Genomic DNA, 7,175 nt, shown 5'->3' with positions numbered 1-7,175 from the left:
CATTGATTACACATGAGTATCGGCATTGTAGACGTGCTCGCTTGATTGGTTTGCATTAGTGTGGCATTATTTTGTAGCCTAATAGGACACTCGGCTACACGATGTGGACCTCCACACTCATAGCATTGAAGAGGTGGTCTCTTAGCAGTGTAATTGATATTTTGGCCTCTTGCCACAAGAGCAGCTACTTGATATACAGGTTTGACTTGTTCCCAATAGTCCTCCATGTAGTATTGTGGACTTTCTTCAAGCACATCCATCCCATATGCAATATTAGGATCTATATCTTCCTCACAGCCTTCCAAACAAGCAATAGATGACTCACAACCCACTTGATTCACATAAGTGATTCTCGGATGTGGTGGTTGCGGTCCTAGCACTGGAGGTGGTAAGGGTGTTGTTTGAACAACATTTTGGGCCCTAGGGACCATGTGTTGTGCTGTTTGTTCAAGAGGTGGGGCCGGTATCAATGCAGGCACTCGAGGTGTGTCTGTCCATGCTAAGGTTGGTCTATTGGCCATCGCACGCTTAAATACTACGCAATCCTTAGCTTGATGACCATATCTCCCACATGCAGTGCAGTTCCCATTGAATTTTACTCTAAAAGTAGGGCATTCACTGGTACTATGCGGTCCATAGAATATTGAGCACCATTGTTTCTCCCTTCTTGGATACATATGATTGTTTTGCGGAGCACGATTGTCTCTAAGACTCTCTTGAATAGCCTTGGTGAGATCCACTAAAGTAATCTCAAATATCTTGGCTCCTTAGCAATAGGCTTTAGGGTCATTGGTGGATGCCTTGATGCTTGCGAGCTAATAGATTTAGGCTCAACAGACACTCTTTCTCCTTGAATCATTAAATTATCCTCCAATTGGATCGCATTGGTGGTGACTGCTTCCCAAGTGGTGATACCTATAATGACTAGGCCATTGTAGATATCCTCATGTCATAATCCCCTAATGAATCTATCCAGCAATTGATTATTATTGAAGAGCTCATTTAGATTACAAAGAGAATTCAAATGCTTCAAGCGACTAATAAAGTCTCTCACCAAATCTCCTTCCTCTCGTTGGGCTTTCTGGAGCTGAGAGGCTACACCCCAAAGCACTCCCTCTCGTATGTATTCTTTCAAGAACAGTCTCCTAAGAGTACGGTAAATCGTTTTTTCTTCCACCCTTAGGGTTCTATACCAATCCCTTGCCTTCCCACTTAAGGTTAGGCTTAAAGCATTACTCTTATGCAGGTCATTGTGTTCTCCTAGATAATTGCATATTTGTTCAAACACTTCGATATGCTTTCTCACATCCCCATCTCCACTAAATTTTTATGTGAGCTTGACTATTTGTATTGCCTTACTTCTAGGTTCTCTATCAGGCGTGTTACGTATATTCTCAACAATAGATTGACCAATAGCTTGAGCAAATGCTGCCAAGTCACCTAAGTGAGCAGGCATCGTGGGTGAAGGCGCTCCAGAGACTACATGTGGAGTAGGTATTGGCATTGGGCTTGGCGCATAGGAAGCCCTTGGGTTCCACGTTGGGTACGGTGTTGTGCCATGTGGTAGCCCAAAGTTCATATGTGTGGCCCTAGGCATAGCAGACGTCGTATGTGACATGCTAATGCTAGTCGGTATAGTCCCATGGAAATAAGAACTTGGGTGTTGTGGTTGTGGAGCATAGGTTGTTGAAACAATGGGAGGGGTACGGGCTACATGAATACGAGGACCCATGGGTGTATACGATTGGTACACACTTGTAGGTACTATTGCAGGCATTGAGCTACCATGTATCCGTGCTTTACTAACAAATGAGGTCCATGGCGTGTTTCTTGGCATGCCCATCATTGGGGTAGGCATGGTAGCCGTGGTGTCGTCAAGGGAAAGATGAGCTAGACTTGGAAAGGTGAAGCTATCACTTGTGGTCTCAGATTACACTCAGACCCCTGGAGAAACAACATATGGAGGATCCATCGGACTTACCGAGGGAGTCTCCATTTGCGATAAGGTCAGTTGTTTAGCCTTTCCTATATCTAAGAATCTCATGAGACTCGTTGAAGGCATGTTGATCCCCTTGTTCTGTCTCTCTAACTCAATGACCCTGTGGATGACCTCACAAACTCTTTGTTGTTGATCCTCCACACTAGTAGCACCCATTGTGGATTGTAGGACATCTAACCAACCCACGTGATAGGTGTGACCTGTGTATAGGTCAGTAAGAGTTTTCATTTGTAGTTCGTACTCCCAAATCTCATTTAAGAACGCTCTATCTAGGATTGAGGTGCTAGGGGTGTCCTTTGAACTAGATGCAATGTTGCTTTCTAAGGGTTGGCCCTTAGCGGTTGCTAAGTTAGGAGCACTCGATTGCTCTCCTAGCAAGATATTGATATACGAGCTTTTGATTTTAACTCTCTTCGTTGCTCCGCTTTGCGTAAGGTCTCGACTTCCTTTTCCCTAGCTGCAATGATATATCGCTCAACCTCTTGCACTTCGGCAAGGCTTCTACCATCGGGTAATATGACCTCGGAGGGGAATAGCTCTGAAGAGTCAGGAGGTGCAGTGAATGAAGTATTAACGTGCATATTCTCTAAGGGAATAGGGTCTACGTTGGTCATGAATGGAGAATTTACTTCCCCACCCCCCTCATTTACATCATTAGCTCCATGTTTGGAGTGAGTGGCTCTACTAAAGGTTTCCTTCAAGCGGCTAAGCACGCTCGGCCCGGACCGTGGGCCCATGGCATGCATGTCTTGGCTTGAGCTATCGGGATTAGGCATTAGGAAACCCTCCATGACGTCGTAGTCAGAGGAAGAGTCACTAGCTGCTATGTTCGGGTCTTGGTTTGTACTACCTTGGGTCCTCGCTGAGGGCCCGGCACCTAAGGTAGGTGGATAATGAGAACTCGCGTAAGTCGAAATTCTCTCTAGCTGCCCTATCTCTAGCACACGACCAAAGCGCAAATGCATGTGCCTTTGGCACCCTACAAGTGTCGACGAATAACCTCGAAGGTTAAACGCTTACTTTTTTAGGCGTCCGTTTTCACTCGTTTTTTTATGTTTTTTAAATATTTTTGAATGATCGGTTTTTTTATTAAAGTGTGTAATAGCTCAAAATGAGCGTATCACTCAGAGGGTCGCGGTGTGCTTTATAGCACAACGTTCGGTCACCTGAAGCTCCGTTGGTCCTAAAAAAATATCGATTTTTAGCTACGTGTGAAGGTAAAATTCGTAATTTTAAAAGGCGACTGAGGCCTAAGCTTGAGCGTGAGCTTGGTTCTGGGCTTGGGTCTGGGAGATATTTCCGATCCGGTCCTACCTTTAAATTTTTTTATTTTTTTATTTTTATTTTTGGGATAAGGTCGCCGCGGCCTGCGCGCGAGCACACACACACTCTACCTACCTACTTACAACTAATACACCTATTGTTACACACTAACACACTTCATTAGCTCTCACAAATCTACTTCCTACTTACTGTATATTACATTACACAGAACTAACAACCTTAATACAAAGACCTTATCACAGAGAAAAAACACAGTACCTTTGAAAACTCCAATAACAAAGAAATACACAGTAGCAACACAAAATCCTTCTTCTTAACACACACATCTTCCTTCCCTACCCTTCCTACAATTGAAATTGCACCACAAAAAAAGCACATAGTGCCATTCAAGCTTAGTGTATGGCATTCCCCGGCAACGGCGCCAAAAATGTGCGCGTATGTCGCACGTGTCAATGCAAGGAACTTGCCGATACACTGTGTGCGAGCCACAAATGGCTCCAAGCACACAACAAGCCTAAACTAGTAAGCTCAAAGATGGCGATGGTGTGTCGCTCACCGCTCTAGGCTTGCTATCGTGGAGGATTCCTCGCCGCGAAGAAGAAGGAGCCGCCGCCGCACCGCGCTCAATCGCTTCGCCGCCTTCGCAATGCTCGATCACACTCTCTCTCTCTCTCTCTCTCTCTCTCTCTCTCTCTCTCTCTCTCTCTCTCTCTCTCTCTCTCTCTCTCTCTCTCACGCATACACACACACACACACACACACACACACAAAGAGGTGAAGAAGAAGAAGATGGAGATGGAGCAAGAGCACTCTCCAATTGCACAAATGAGAGAATGAGTGAATTTTAGGTTTAGTTGACTTTTATATGAGCTCGCCCCATTCACACTTGGGCGCCCATGCTTAGCCAATTAATCCCTTGAATGTTCCAGTTAGAGTGCACCTCTCATCGGCGATCACTCTTACCCTTTTCCTATTGGACCGACAAGCCCGGTATCTGACTCTACCAAATAAATAATATAGCGTCCGTCGTAGGTGATAGGAATATGCGTGAGGGTTAACAAAGAGAGAGACTGAAGACTAGCATCAAAAGTAATCTGAAATGTGGGGGATAAGAAAAGCAATTAACATGAGGCGATCAAAATCCCATCATACCTGAGGTGCAAGGGATTGACTCCAGTGGTGGTTAGAAACTAGCGACAAAACGGCAAGAAAAAGTAACAAATTGTCATTAAATTTACCATCTCTATTGTAAACAAGCATAGTAATGCCAAGTGATTTTTTTCGGGGCATAATCGGTGGTTTCATGTTCAAAGTTTTGTCTATTTTTGAGTTTTTTAATTTTGTATTAGTTTTATTGATTTTGTTAATTAAAAAATATTTTAAGCAGTATATAAGTCAAAACTCATAACCTAAAGCTCATTTCTCATTCACACATTCTAGGAGATTCTCTCAAGCATGCATTCACATCTTGCACACCATGGATGATGCACGACACCAAATCTCTATGCTGTAAGAAACTAGGCAACTAGGCTCTGATAGATCCTCCTCCCAACCTCCCTTTATAGGTGGGCTCCTAGCCCCTTTCCCTAGACGGATCCCATGTCCACACTGCCTAGCCCGGCCCTTAGCCGTAGTCCTTGCCTAGCCTAGTTCTTAGGGTACAGGACCCGTGTCCTGACATTACTCCCCCCTTAAAGAAGAGTTTTTGTCTGCGAAAACAAAAGTGGGAAACTTCTTCTTAAGAATACTGATGTTCTCGTTATTGACGTCCCATAAGTGAGCCAATTGTCTGTATGATCGATAATTGGTGCAGTGAGGAGGTTCAATGAAACCAAGAGGAATATCTTGATTTTCAACATTGTTGTCCGTTTGCAACCACTTGGGTCTAAATGGTAACTCCATATATAACTCACTTGAGTGTTGTAAAGGAGTAACCACAACTAAGAGTCACTTGGGTTTAAATGGTAACTCCATTTATAACTCACTTGAGTACTGTAAAGGAGTAACCGCAACTAAGAGTTGTCCAAAGGCATAACCAGTTTTCAGATCTTCTGAAAGTACTGGAATAATGCAAGGAAACCTTGGCGTAACTTTCCATGTAGTTGTGAGCCAGATTTTCTACTCGCCTGAGTATCTTGAACAGTCCGTTACATGTTCATCCCTAATGAAGGTTACTTGCCAACATGCTCTGTCAGCACACCTGGTAAGTCCTTGACGTATGAAAGTATTGACACAATCTCCAACCCCACCACAAGAGGTGTTCAAAGTCGAAAATCGTACTTAAGCAAATTCTAGAATAGGGAGAAAATCATCTATTTAGAAATGCGTTGTGTTAGCGTATGCTCTTAGCAGATCCTTTAGCATAAGATTACTCTTTGTAACCTTTGTAATCTGCCTATCCCCTTGGATAACTGACATTACTGAGGTGTGTTTTCCTCACGGTTTACAGACAGTCGTCCCAGATGACTGGTAAACGGGAAATCACAGTAGTGTTTAACATTGGTGAAGAATCAACAATGTCTGAAATAACCATCGTGGTTAACTTGAAAAAATCCACAAACGCCCAAACCGATCCATGACCTCTATTGGTGATTGAGTGGATCCGAAAGTAATCTCAGAGAGATAGTGCACATAGAGTGCAAAATGCTTCATAAGTAACAATCTGTGGAATATGCATGCCGTTCCAAATCAACCCTTGCTAAACACTAGGACCCATAACACCTAGTGTGCATGCCTTTAACAAAAACTAACTAAACCTGTATATCCATAATGATGCTTGCCAATACGTATGGCAAATGTGATGCGCCTAGCACGCAATAAAAGGAATGTAAATAGTTCTGAAAAGAAACTAAATACTTTTAGTTGCAATCTTTTGCAAACCTTGCTGAAACGTCTGAATCACAATAAAAGGTGAAACATTGATCACTTCGAGATACAAACAATGAAACTTTTTCATTAACAGCTTATAGCCTTGCTATATGTATAAACAACCATCTGTAATGTTGTTTAGCAGTACTTGTATCTTAACAAGTCATTCTAAGTATCCGACAATTTTTGGCCACGAAATTGCTCCTGATACGTCGTGCTAAAAATGGTATAGAAAACAGATGTGACCAGCACCTAGGGACTTTGTCGTGACACATAATTGACATAATGGCGCTAGTGGCAGTCGAGAGACTCATATTCTCCACATGTGGAATATGTCTCATATAACGATGTGTGAAAAGGAACATCCTTCAAGTACAAGACGTACTTGTGTGTGGAGGTTACTACAGACACTCTACGACGGGAGTGAGAGGGACCCTCATTAGCCTTGCTCCACACTGGCTAAACCGAACTCCTTGAGTTCCTAGACCATGTCGTATCCCATGTGACAACATGTGCCAAATTGAACCCTACAAGTAGGTTCGTAACATCATAAGGCAAAAAGATAGATTGGATACTTGGCCAAAAATACTTTGTGCCGATATGCCCTTGGCATGACTCTGTAACATTCAAGGGTACTTATATGTCTTGAAAAACCAAGCAAAGCATACTAAAAATGGAATACACCAAATCAGTTGATGCATACCTGGAGATTTGGACGTAATGTTCACTTACCCGTATTCAAATGGAGAGGAGCACGTCTCCTACCTGAAAAAACAAACAGCATTGTAGTGGGAACCATGGGTGTTTCCCTCGCAATCCAACCTCTTTGGTTAAAATCTACATAGGCAAACCCTTTGGTAAGACCTTTTGTAGAAACTGCTCAACTAGCAGGTAACAGTAACCAACATAGTTAACCGTGTATGTAATGATTGAAATCACTTGAAAAGTTGAATTTGTCCGCTACCGCGTGGTAGAGTGCAGAATTCTTTTCTTGAAAGTCTAACTGGGAGAGATTAAATTGTGA

The sequence above is a fragment of the Adiantum capillus-veneris genome, chromosome 9 (assembly GCF_014529385.1).
Source record: "Adiantum capillus-veneris isolate H3 chromosome 9, ASM1452938v2, whole genome shotgun sequence".
NCBI lineage: Eukaryota > Viridiplantae > Streptophyta > Polypodiopsida > Polypodiales > Pteridaceae > Adiantum > Adiantum capillus-veneris.
Note: the sequence above shows the minus strand (reverse complement) of the source record.